This window comes from Lactuca saligna, chromosome 6 (assembly GCF_052625555.1).
Source record: "Lactuca saligna cultivar CGN05327 chromosome 6, ASM5262555v1, whole genome shotgun sequence".
NCBI classification, from domain to species: domain Eukaryota; kingdom Viridiplantae; phylum Streptophyta; class Magnoliopsida; order Asterales; family Asteraceae; genus Lactuca; species Lactuca saligna.
Genome location: NC_136422.1, coordinates 167,534,658 through 167,549,659, shown reverse-complemented (window position 1 = coordinate 167,549,659; position 15,002 = coordinate 167,534,658).

The window sequence follows — 15,002 nt, the reverse complement described above, 5'->3', positions numbered from 1 at the left end:
AAGTTTGGATTAGATAGATAAGAAACGTGTAATAGATATTTTGTACTTGAAATTTTGATGAATAAATAAAGTTGTGTTATTTATGAGTAAATCTACTATCTTGTGTTTGTTATTTATCTATTTTTTCAATTTTGCATGTTTTGACTTCCTAAATAATAAGATTATTCAAACAGTCCACTGTCGTTCATATTTTGGAAGTAGGTGTGAATGAAGACTGTCATGAATTGTTTGTAGACTGTCTAAAAGGTTTTGGGCATAACAAAGGTTTGCCCCAAAGTTCATGAGTGCTTATGAATATGATTTGAGCATTGGAATAAACCCACATTTGCTGGTATCATTTCGTGGTGTTTTATCTAAAGTGATCGTAAAGCGATAATATCATATAGTCTTAATACTTAGAGATATGGTTATTGTTTACTGATTGGTTATGCGTTGATGATGTGTAAATGCATTAGTAACGTCATGTTATAAAACACATTGTTGTGCATGATTTAATTGGTAAACAATAGATACATATGAGTCGAAGTTGATCTGTTCCTTTTATTCTATGAATAAAGGTGATATCTTGGCCACTTGATGATTTGGTTTGACTTATATGTCGGGCCCGGTCATAAAGGTGTTGATGTGTTCAACTAAATTCTATGTCGAACAAATTCGAGATCGAGAAACAAGTGTTAGACAATAAGTATTGGCAGCATGATATCTAGAACAGAGGATTATACGATCCCTTATCTGAAGGATGAGTTACTGATCAGAGTTGGCAGCGACGTGTAAGAGTTACGATTGCTAATCGGATCCTGAAGTCATATGTGAGATATAGTTACTAGACTTATCCAATTGGGAGACTGTTGGATTGGTGTCTAAGTTCGTAATTATATTTGGTATGTACTTGACCCGATCATGCATGGTCCTTTTGAGTTGCCTTCACCAGAACAACTTGACAAGGTAATTTAAGGAGAGAGAGTATATTATGATTTATTAATATATATTATAAGATTAATATATTAAAATAGAAATCATATTATTTAATTAATATTGATCATAAATTAATTTGGTGACTAAAAGAGATTAATTAAATAAAGGGGTATAAATTGTCAAATGTGTGATAGTTAAGTTTTGGGCTAAGGAAACCTAATGGACTAAAGGGGAACGAAATTATTCCAATATTTTGACCCAAATTTTATAACTCTCTCTTCGAACTTCTGTTCTCGACTGTCTTTATTTCTACAGATGAATATTGACGAGATCTTCAACTTTCGTTTAGATTGTTTTTCCTAATATTCTAAAAAGCTCGTCATGGCTCCGAAGCTTGTACTTGGCACAAAGTTTTGACAAAATGTCGTCTTAAGTCACACACACATACACACACACACACACACACACACACATATATATATATATATATATATATATATATATATATATATAAAGATATTTATCATATACAAATTTTCCGCATTAAGTCATGCTTTATGAACGACGTGGCTTGCCACGACTCAAAAAAGTTTGAGGTTTGACATTGCCGCCAAGTCACGCCTTCAGTTATTTAAAACCTTGGTTTTTCCTTATAATCGACGAATTTCAATTTCAATTTCTCTGTCGTATATTGATGCACTGAAATTTCGAAAAATTATAACTTTCTCTCACGAAGTCAGGTTTCAACGTTCTTTATATGCACGAAATCTTTGTCACATATACTATAACTTTGGTTAAGATTATTTATCCAAAAAAATATTCTTGCAAAAATTCATTTTTATTGCTTATTATATTTTATTTGTCTATCCCGAAGTTGCGGGTGTTGCAATAAGTTTGTGATGGTTTAAAGGATCATAGCAAACTAAAGGGCTATTTGATAGTTGGTGAACAGATCTGACTCAGTCAAAAACTATCAGAATTTCCGTTAAGACCGAATTAGTGGTAAACAAACCGAGTAAGAGGTTTTAATGTTGTTATCAAACACACTAATTCTGGACTCAGTTATCCAAAGCCTCTTATTGGACCCGATAAGAACAAATCAAATAGACCCTTTGGAAAAATAATAGTAGATGGGTCATCTTCCTCATTTTCCCCTTTGTGCCCTTTTGATGCTTTCTTCCTCTGGATAAACTTGCTCCCACACTTCCCTATTGCAAAGACATTGACTCTGTGTTCAGCAACTGCATCCAACTACTGCCTTTACTCTCTACACCGACTGTCGTCGTCACCCTCCACATCAACCACTGTCGTCATCATCACTTAACACAAATATGTATGTATTTTTTAAATTATTTTCTATTTTTGTATTTATTTTATGAAAATAGATGCAAATATCTATGTTGTCTTTTATACTTTGCTTTGTTATTTATTTTCTAGTAGGGATGGTGAAACGACTCGGTTTTTGCGTGTCATATGCTATATATATATGTGAAACTCTAGGGTGGATCCTGGCCTGTTTTCTATACCATTTTTATGACCTCCCTTTCATGTTGATAAGTTATATGCATATGATGCATAATTGTAATCTATTGGTAGTGATGCTTTGGGACAATATTGTGTTATTTAAATGAGCACCAACTATTCGATAAAACTTCCCAATTGGCAACATGTTGGATCTATTGTTACGTTATTGAAAAACGCATGCAATATATTCATATAAAAGTTAATTGATATTCACTTTGATTTGGAATATACAATTGATGCTCGATTGAATTTTTAAACTTGATAGACAAATGATCAACTTTACTTAATTGAAAAATCACTACTTTGAAAGGTGATTGTAGTCTCGATAATTAATTTGCTTATAGTTTGTCACTAACTTTAATGAGATAGATATACAACGGGTGTAAAGCACCGATTACAAGTTATTGAATACCTATTTTTATTTTTTACCTTGAAAAAAATATAAAAATTGATTCTAAGGTCTCCGTTGATCTCAAGGATCATAAATCTTTGTTTCTTTTAAATGCAAAATTGACAAACTTGCCGTTGTTACATGTTTCAACTTTTATAACATTTGTTGTCTGTGGACTTTGAAATAATTTATGGTGAATTTAGATTTTGTATGATATTTTGTATAACTATTCAATAATTTAGTCAGATATTTTATCAAACAAATACATATTTTATTTAGCACAAAAAAACAGAAAGGTAAAATGATCAGTTTTTGCAGTCAACACAACTAGTCTGATCTGTAATCAAACAATATGCTTTCATTCAGATGCAGATGTAGTTAGAGCTTCAGACCGAGTCAACTCATGAATTAGTTAGATCTAACTCAGTCAACAACTATCAAACAACCTTCAGATCGAATCAATGGTAAATTGTAACACCCAGGTTTTTATGCCACATACATCCCAAATTTTTTATTTCTCATTTAAAAAATTACAACAATTTTGGTATATATTATCACTATGGAACATAAGTAGTTGTTACAAGGATCGTATTCGCTTCGAGTACAAGATTGAGTTGGGCCTCACAAAAATATACCTACAAAATAAATTATCATAAAATCATTAGCCTCATGGCTTAGTGAATAACAACTACTATAACATAATAAGATAAATCATGTAAATCACATTTTTTTTTGAAATGACAAACTATCCTCCTAAACACCACCTAATCTAATCCTAAACATCACATAAGTCTCCTAGTGAGACTTGAACCCATGACCTCTCATTCATAATTCATTTTTTCACATATGAAACAATTAATTTATATCAATTAGTGGTATTCTCATAACCAATAACCTCTCAGTAATGATTTATCACTCATTTATAATCTATCTCTCAATCAATGATTTATCTCTAAGTCAATAATTTATTTTTCAATCATTATCGATCTCTCGATCAATGATCTTTCTCTCTATCTCTATCTCTCTTTCAGAGTCTATCTCTCCTCCACAATCAATCTATCAATTAGACTCTATATCTCACTAAATATTCTATCAAAATATATATCAAGAATGATCTATCTCATTAAGGATCTATCTTATTAATAATTAAATTCACAATCTCATCAATCTCTTAGTTGCATGATCTCTCTCTCTCTCTCTCTCTCTCTCACACACACACACACATACACATACATACACTCATGATCTATTTCTCAGTAATAATCGATTTCTCGATTATGTTCTATCTTAATCAGAATCTATATCATTAATAGCCTAACCAACTAATAATTTATCTATCAGTTGTACTCTATCTCTCAGTTATAATCGATCTATCAATTAAACATTAATCTTCCATTCATAATCAATAATAATTTATTTCTTAATACTCATTATTCTTTCAACAATAATAATTTATTTAGGTCTTTATACAATTTACATATCCAATATCATATATATATATATTACAAATCAAATACAAGCAATTACACAAAAATTATCTCTCTTTTAATGTGATATAGCTCTCGATTATAATCTATCTCTCGTTTATAAGTTATCTTTCAATGAACAATCCATCTCTCAATCAAGATCAATCTTTTAATAATATATTAATCTATCAAAGTAATTAATCATTTAAATCATGTAATGTATATCATAGATAACACATCAATGTATGTTATAATAGAGTTACTCACCTAGTTAGTTAACAAACTTATTCCAATTCCGATTTTAATCCTTCGCTGCCTATCAGCTCATCATGTGGTAGCACCTAATCATCAAATGACAAGTTTCTCAAAACTTTTCATAATTTTTTTGCTAAGTACGCTCTAGGACCTCTTGTCACCATGCTAATAAAATCTCTTAATATAATCTTAATAGGCTTAGCATGTAATCCATTTGGTAAATCTCAAATATTTGCATTTATGACCCTCACATTCTCGACTAAATCTTTAATCATAAGATTTACTCATTGATCTTACCACTGAGTTTGGAACAACACTATATCATGAATACCTGTAACACACTTGGGTCTATCAAATCTTAATATTAATCAAGTATCGTAATTAAAATTTAACGTGTAAAAGATAACTTAATGTATCTCGTAACTCGACCCTCTCACATCCATACCACAACATAAAGTTCACCGTAGTCTTCTTCCGCAAATGACTCCCGAGTAACATCTCCGATCCCACATGCCAATTCTCATTCGAATGACTCGAGACTCTTATATTTGTAGTGTGCACTTATCACATCGTGACGATTTATGTCACGCCGTGACAATCAAATGAACCTCAGTTTCGAAACATATTACACTCTTTCACAAAGTGTCCCGGTGACTTGTTTCATTTCACGTTGTAACACATCTATTATCACGCCGTGAAGCTTGAATAGACTCTGTCTTACTACGTGCCACTCTCTGGTTGACACATGTAATCATGATTCACTCATTGCCACATTATGAGAAATATAACTTAACATCGTGGGGGTCAAAAGTTGACAGCTGATTTTGACTTTCGTTAACCTTCTCAAAATAACAACGTACTTTCATCTCAACTTCAAACAACCATAACTTTCTCGTTCGAACTTGCTTCTCGATGATCTTTATATCCACACGTTCCTCTTTAAAAGATATATCACTTTCTCAACTTCATTTTGGATACAAAATAAATATGTAATTTGAAGTAAATCCAAGCTTTATTTCACCTACTCGTCTTATATCATTTTATATCTTCCGAATTGATATATGTTCACGAAAGACATGTATTACATAAATGGGCCAAGTAAGAGGCTTCAATGAGGTTATCAAACATACTGATTCTAACCTGAGTCGGCCAAAGCCTCTAATTGGACCCAACCTGAACAAATCAAATAAAGCCTAAAATTTCAAGCTGACAAGAAATTCTCTTTTTTACAATTAACTACATAATGACTATGTTTGAACATGTCTTCAATCACACAATGGGAACTAATAACTCTAGAATACACGTTATATTTAAAAATTTTCAACATACCTTTTTTCATAAGGTATCTTTATTTTTTTAATTCGTCAACAAACCCCTCGGTTCTAGACCTGGCATGTTTGATAGTTGGGATACGAAAAGTGTAATTTGTTAATAGTTCAGTAAGTTATAAAGTATACCACCACTAAGATGGCTTACTTGTGAATAATTAGGAATTAAGTACTCCAAAATGAGTTATCAGTTGGTCGTTGAACTAATCTTAGTCTTACTTATTGAATGCTATTAGTAGATTACAAATAGATTGTATTGTTTTGTTTGTTTGTATATGTGTGCGTTAATATATATATATATATATATATATATATATATATGTGTGTGTGTGTGTGTGTGTGTGTGTGTATGATATTAAAAATTTAACGATAAATTTTTTACATAATTTCCTTATAAATATTATAATAAGCCTATTTATGTTTGATTTAACTCTAAAATATTGACGATTTTAGTGTAATGGGTCATTTATTGCAATTAGAGTTAATACTAAACTAAATGAGGACTTAAACTATGATCTAATATGGGTTAGGTGATGCAGAGCATACTTGTATATATAAGGCGTATTTAATCCTGAACATGTTGAAATCCAGGGGTCAATGGCCTCGCACTCCCTTGCGAGGTATAAGTGGTAGAGCCTATAACGATTGTCTAAACAACAACACATCCAAAATCTCAATAGATTTTTGTATTTGGAATGCAGTGGAAATTATGATCACAATGAATGATCATCAAAGGAACATGTAATTTTAGATTTTCTGAAAGACATCTTAAATTGCCACACAACTAAGTTGTCTTGGCCGAGTTGTCGTGATAATTAAACTGTTGTTACAAAAGTAATCAAATACAAAATTTAACAAATTAGAATACATAATCAAATCGAATTTATATACCAAAGATTCACAAATCAGAATACATACTTGAATGTTGATGTTTACAACAAAATTATAAACTCAAAATTGTAGATTAAGGCCTGTCTAGCAGTGTCCTAAGATAGAAATTTCTCAGGTAGAGATTTATTTAGAGGATACATCAATTTAAACAATATAAGATCGTGATTCTGTCAAAATTTCCCATGCTTCGTTGATTTCCTAAAGAAACGAGAGAGATAGAAAGTGACATTTTTTTTTGTATTGTGGTCATCGTTCAATCTGTCAATTGATCATCTATTTATAAGATGTCAGATAGCAGTTAAAAGTGTCAATCATCATACATGTTCGAAAACTGAACTTAACTACCAATAGTTAACAAATTTTATTAATTAATAAATTAATTTCAGAATTTATTAATAAAAATTAATTAATTAGTTAACATGAGACCAAGAGCGTGCAAAGCCCAATGCCAATCTTTGGACTATTAAACTTCAAAAATGGTCATTGTGGTTTCATAAAATATGAAGTTTGGTCCCTAATTTACAAAAACCTCACGGATCGTCCCTATAGTTTCAAAACTTTTAACAAATGGTCCGTTTCGCTAAATCTGTTAGCTTTTGGCTGTTAATTGAAGGGTATTTCTGTCATTTCATAAAAGAGGGACCATTTATGAAGTTTTTTGTTATTTAAAAAATAAGAAATATATAATTATTTAATAAAGGTTTCCTCTCTCTCTCTCTCATACACACACACACATCAAACTGAAGAACATATATCACTCTCTTCTGCAACCTCCATCGGACCAACATAGACATACACATACATTGATGATTCACTCTCCCTCCGTTTCACATACACACATTAATGATTCATTCTATCTAGTTCAATCGATGGATTAGGATCTAGCTCCACCTCTAAAGTCGTCAAAAGAAATACCCAACTCCTATTTATATGAAAGAAAAATATCAACATCTTAATTACATCAAGAAAATACACAACAAAAGAAGAAATTAAAGCATGTATCCCCTTTTTATCCCTCTAATTGAATCGCATACAGCCACCCCCCAAATCAATACAAGAAATATATAGCAGGCACTTGCAACTCAAAAGGAGGTCAGTTCACAATGTTTACAAATTCAAGCTTCGAAGGAAACAAGTTATATGATTACACATGCTAGAAATCAAACGAATTCTTTCCACAATCCTAAAATAGGAAATCCAGGTAAAGCAAAGGTGCAATTGCAGGTATAGAAATCGAAATCGGAATGGAACATTATTCATTCTTCTACTCATGCTCTTGATCGTTTTTCGCACAACAACCAGACAATAAGTCGATAAAAGAAGAAGATGAAATCGATGGCAACAAAGAACAAGAATCGAGACTAGTTGTTCTTTTCTAGAAATCGAACGAAAACAACAAATATCTTTTGAAATCAACCAACACTTTCGATCAAGAAAACATAATCAGATGTGGAGGATTTGGTCTCGTCTTCAAAGCCACCCTCCTAGACGGCCGTAAAGTCGCCATTAAACGATTGCCCAACGACACTGGTCAAGTCGATCGTGAATTCCAAGCGGAGACTTCTTCGATCTCAGCCTCTTTGGATCTGCATAAATGACGGAGGTGGGGGAGTTGGGTTTTAGGCTTACCCGAGGCAAAAGGTTTTGATGATGAAAAGGGATAAGTCTTCTTCGTTTGATATGGCGGAAGATGAGTTCATCAACGAAGTGAAGGTCCAGTTTAAGATGAGTTATTTTGAGAGAGAGAGAGAGAGAGATAGATAGAGAGAGAGATAGAGATAGAGATAGAGAGGGAGAGATAGAAAGAGAGCCTTTATTAAATAATTTTTTATTTTTTCTAAATAACAAAAAACTTCATAAATGGTCCCTCTTTTTGTGAAAATGATAGAAATACCTTTCACTTAACGGCTAAAAGCTAACGGAATTAGCAAAAATGACCATTTATTAAAAGTTTTAAAACCACAGAGACGATCCGTGAGGTTTTTGTAAATTAGGGACCAAACTTTAGATTTTGTGAAACCACGTAGATCATTTTTGAAGTTTTGTCTTAATTATATATATAATGACAAGCCTAATCCAAAACTTATTTAATAGCCCAATACCTAATTTTAGGCAAAATAGTTTTTTTTGTTACTTTATCTATTTAAAAATATATGGAGATAAAGACTTGTAAAGCTAGTCAAAGTTTTTTCTTTCTCCTATATGAAAAAATGTTTTTTTTATGCTATTAACAAAGTTGCAACACATAGCTCTAGCTGCCATATGTAGTTTTCCAAATTAGGATGGTCGTTATTTCCCTCGAGATGATAAGGGTTATCCTGGCTTTGCATTTACGTACCACAAGGCAACACCACCAAATGCTTGAAGTACTAAAAATGATAAGATTCCTTAGACTAAGAGGAGTGAGGGTGTTCAACCCACTCGTTATGCTCACTAGCAACACACGAACACCGCCCCCCAGCGCTCGCTAGGGGGCTTGCTGCCCTTTACTGGTTAACATTTTGGCGAGATAAGAGAGAATGTGTGGGTGGAATTTGATTGGTGGATACCTATTTGACTAGATTGCAATCCACTTTCATTGAATATATACTTTTTTAACCTAAAATGTGGTGTTACCACTTCCAACCAAATACTAAGATTAGATGCTAAATGAAAAATAAGATGACACTCAAAACCTAAAATAAGATGTTACCATTTTTCTTAGCTTTAACATAAGTATATTGTACATGATATATTACAACACATACTTTCTATATCGACTTGAGCTCAAGTTGTCTGTGTAGCTTTCCAAATTAGGATGGTCGTTATATCCCTCGAGATGATAAGGGTTGTCCTGCTCAAGTTGTCTGTGTAGTTTTCCAAATTAAGTTGATCGTTATTTCCCTTGAGATGATAAGGGTTGTCCTTCCCTCGAGATGATAAGGGTTGTCATGCCTTGGCATTTAGGTACCACAAGACAGCAACATTACATGTTTTAAGTACTCTAAATGATGAGGTTCCTTAACATGATTATATTGTACATGATATAATCCATCATTTATCTCATGCATTATCGGTTATACATTATTTACTTTATGTTTAACCTAATAATATTAATTTGTTGTAATCAAATATTTCTAAAATACTTATTTATTTACATTTTAAAATTTTAGCAAAGACTCAAAAAAAATTCTATTTTTTTAAAAAGATAAAGCTTTTTATTGTTTGTGTTAACGGAGGGGGTATTATGATTTTGCTTTTAAAATAGTGAAAGGCAGAGAGAGTCTGAAATTACTTTTCAGTAAGCATGAGAACGGAAATTTGAGGTGACGTGTCAAAGTCAATTACTGTTCAGGTGATGTCACGATGGACTTTGCTTGTTGAATTTTGGAGGCAAACTCTTTTTCCAGACAACAAATATTACCAAATCAAAAGATGCCTACGTACAAATATCAATGCAAAATATACACATCATTGTTATTTTATCAATTTGTGGTAGTAAAGTAAAATAGATGGCTGACAGAAGTCATTTAATAAGTTAAAAAGTGGATGAAAGTCAAAAACAAGTAACCTTTTATTCCGGTAAATATTTTTTTATATTAGATTTTCTTTTATACTTATAAAATAAAGAATTTGTTGTTTACTTCAAAAATTATAGTATCAAAATACCGATCGGATTACTTTAATTAAATATTTAGAAGATTGTTAAATATCTAAGACAAAATGACAAATCTAAGCTAAAACCATTAACCTTTTTGAAATAAAAGTATCTCGAATTTAATAAAAATCCAATAATAACCACAAATTTAACTTAGTTGTGAACGTGTAGTAAATAAAAGGGAATATAACTTATTAATGTACTTAACTGGTAATTATTTATTTATTTATTTGTATAAATTTAAGTAACAAACTTGTCGAAAATATCTACATATGACCATTATGACCTGTCGTAGCAGGTTACATCTGACCACATCAGATAATAATAATCATATGTGAACGTAAATAAAAGGGAACTTGAAACTACATTTGAAACTACATTATGACCTGTTTGATCACTGTTTTACGTAAAAAGATAATTGTACCATTATTAATTTATTTTCTTATTTATGTATATTTAAAAAAAAATTAATATACTCCACATATTTGTATCTCATAACCGTGAACTTGAAACTACATTTGATAAATTTAATATGGGTCTCACCAGTCACATTCTAATCTCTTATCCTCCTCAACTTCTATTTCATTTCCATCTTTAATGACATCGACGTCTTCATCATCATTCTTTTTTTAGTCATTCAACTTTGGCGAACCAACACCATAACCAACTTTCTCTTCATTTTTAGTGGGTTGTGGTGTTGATTTGACGGAGTTGAATGATAAAAAAAAAAAGAAGGGATTGTGAAGACTTCGATATCACTAAAGATGGAAAAGAAATAGAAGTTAAGTAGGATGAGAGATGAGAGTGTGAATAGATACAAATATCTGGGGTCTATTAATTTTTTTAAAAATATATAAAGAATAAATACATAAATAAGAAACTAATTAAAAAAAATAAATTAATAAGGGAACAATAGTTTTTTTTAGGTAAGACAAGAACCAAGCGTACAACAAAAATAAACAGAAGCAATCATCCGAGTTAAAAAAATAAATTAGGGACCAAACATACAAATTCCCCCAAACCATAGAGACCATTCGTGTATCTTACTCTTACTTTTCTGTTTTGTTCATATTTGGTAATTTTTTTTTGTAAACATTAGGTAACGAACTTGTTGAAAGTGTTCACTGATGATTATTATGATCTGTTATAGTCGGATGTAACATGTTATAGTAGGTCATAATGGTTATATGTTAACACTTCCAACAAATTTGTTACCTAGATGTGTACAAAAAAAATAGTTACCCAGACATAAACAAACTGAAAAGTTAATTACCTTAATAAATCATATTCCGTATTATTTACTACACCATTTAGCCTTATACACAAAAGATTGAACCAAAACACCGTTTAACCTTATATACAAAAGATTTAACCTTAATAATTTATATTCACAAACTAAGTTAAAAATCCATTAATAACAACAAATTTAACTAGTTGAGAATGTATTTTGATTAAATCTTTTGTGTATAAGGCTAAACTGTGTAGTAAATAATAATGCATTTAACATTTGGTGTTATATAGATGTTACATAGGATTTTATGCATATGTAGTGGTGTGGTGTAGCTCAAGCATTTGTAATTTTTTTGTTTCTACCTTTGGTTTTGATGGTTGTACATCAGGGGATCGAGTGATATTATTGTTCAAATTTCGGCTGTAAATATTGGCCTATGAAATTTGTCTGTAATATGGGTGGTGTTTGATGCCGCCCAACACATATATATCGGATGTTGTCGTTAATATCTCGTACGCATCGTATGGGCTAAGACATTTGTTTTTAGGTTTTCCACACACCAATCTACTACACATCAGTCTATGCTTATTAAAAAAATCATAATTATTGATTAATCATTTCAGTAATAAATTATTTAAGTTATATTGTTTTCTGAAAAAGTAAGTTTTTCTCTCTCATTTTTATTTCTCAATCATTTAGGATATTACTAATTTTAATAATAATTTTCAGCTAATAGAATGTTACTATATGTAATTTTTATTTATTTATTTATTTATTAAACTCAAAGTAATAAATCAAAGTCAACATTTTTTTCTTACTGATGAGCCAATATTTTTTAGTTTTTATTTTTAATATTTTAAGATAATTATAAATCAATTAATAGGAATATTTTTATAAAAAAACTGTAAATTTTAACAAAAAAACTACATGTTTTAAAAAAACAGCACGATTTAAAAAAACTGCATTTTTTATAAAATAAAAAAAACTGCACATTTTTTTAAAAACTTCATGTTTTAAAAAAAAATTCCATGTTTTATAAAAAAAAAACTAAACTTTTAAATAAAAAAATGCACGTTATAAAAAAACCTAAAAATAGCAAATTATAACAAAAAAATAAAGAGTTCTATGAAAATTAGGTTTTTGGTAAAGGAAAAAAATATTACGTTTGTTAGTTTACAACTAAAAATAAAGATAAAAAATGATTATTTTTTTTATACTAAATTTTTTTTGATGACTGAACTATGCAAAAGAAGTATATATAGTAAAATTTAAATATGAAATGAAAATTAAAATTAAATATTTTTCTTTTTCTTGAATATTCTTTTGGAAATTTTTGAAAAATATTATCATCACTTTGTTTAATCGTCAATTATGATTCAACGACAGTGTCTTGCATAACACGTGGTGGTCTGGTGAGTCGGTGGTTTGAAGATGACGGCTTGATAGTTTCGGTGGTCCGGTAAAACGACGATAGTATATATAGTATTTTTTTAGTTTTATTTATGATTATATGATTGTAAAAGTATTTTAATATATTAACATGAAAGTTTGAAAATAAAAAAATAATATATTAATTTAAATACATATTATATTGCAATATTATATTGCAACGTTATTGAAATGTAAAAAAAAATATTTGTTATATATATATATATATATATATATATATATATATATATATATATATAAATATAAAAGGAGAGAGAAAGATAATAAAAATACTTTTTTTAGAAAACAATGTATGTAATAATTTATTAATGGTAATGATTAGCTTAGTTATATTAGATTAGTGTTTAATAGAGTGGTGTGTTTAAAGTAGGATCCTTGTGTTTATTAAAAAAAAATTCTTTCAACTTACGAATTTGTTTTACAAATATAATTTTTTTTAAATTTTTTTATAGTAAAAGTTGTTTTTGAAGATTCTCAACACAAAAAAATGTGTTAAAGAAAAAAGAAACTACATTTTTGTAAAAATATGACAATTTCGTAGTTTGTTTTCGTAGCAAACAACGATTTCGTCCAAATTTTAATTGTTTCTTCCGAAACAGAATTCTTTTGGGTCCTTTCATAGATGAGCTTGTAAATTTTGTGGTTATGCCTTATGTGTGAAAAGTGTTGATTTTTGCTTAATATTTAGAATGTAAATTAGTAATTTTTAGAGCAAATTATATACAAGTCATTAATTTTTTATTTCTTTCTTCCATTTAGACATCCTGTATATGCGTATCATTTATGATGGGTTGGCATGATTGTTTCCATACACATTTGGGATTAACTTCAATTTTGTTCTAAGTGGACGATTTGTCCTCGTGGAAGTTAAGTTTTAATTTAAGATTAGAGATGGACTTTGCAAATCCATTCCATGGTTTCATGTTGGATGATCACAGGTCTCCAAAATAATGAACTTAATTTTCAGGCCTTTAAACGATTTTGAAGTGTGATGTTACTACCATGTTTATGTCATTATACCATTCAGACGGATCTTTAATATAAAGGGACTTGTTTGTGTGTAGAAACTTGGATCGGGCATCTAGAACCATATGTGTTTTATATTTGGTTGGATTATGAATTGATTATTATTAGTGTTTCTTATCCCTATATACCTTACATATAAATTAGTTTTGAAGTTATTTTGGGAGTTTTGACTTTAGAATTGTATTATTTTCCATATTCAATTTCATTCAAAAGTTAGACTTGGACTTACTACTAGACTTCCAAAACCTAACGTTAGTATTTTGCTATTTATTTGTATTAGGTGTTCAGAACATAAATAGTTTTGTATATTCTCAGCGTTAGCCTAATTAGTTTATTCGGTCATTTTTTGGTTCGGGCTAATGTCAGCCCTATATATATATATATATATATATATATATATGAGTGTGTGTCTTTCCTTTTTATTTGTAATTGTATTGTTATGTTGTTCAATAATGAAATCCTAGCTCTTTTTTTCATTAGTTCACATGGTATTTATAAGAACAAAAAATTTAGAGATATTTGACTTTTATTCAAATGTTAGCCTCAATGGCAAAATGGTCATTTAGAAGAATTATGTGAGTTTATGAAGTTATAACTTCAAGAAACTAGCCAAGACAAATTTAAATCACTAAGATGACATTAGATAAGTAAGTTCAAGAGAAGAGATGCATGAGAAGTTGCATTTTCGACACAAGGGTAAAATGGAAAACTTTATGCTTTTTTGCCAACTTTGTGACTTAACAGATTAAGACCCATATTAAGTCAGTAACAAATGACTCAAAATAGTTATATAGTGTATGCGCACCTTCGCGTGGATATAAAGATCATAGAAAACAAGTTAGAAACGGAGAAGTTATACTCGTTAGAAGTTGGAATAAAACTGTCCCAA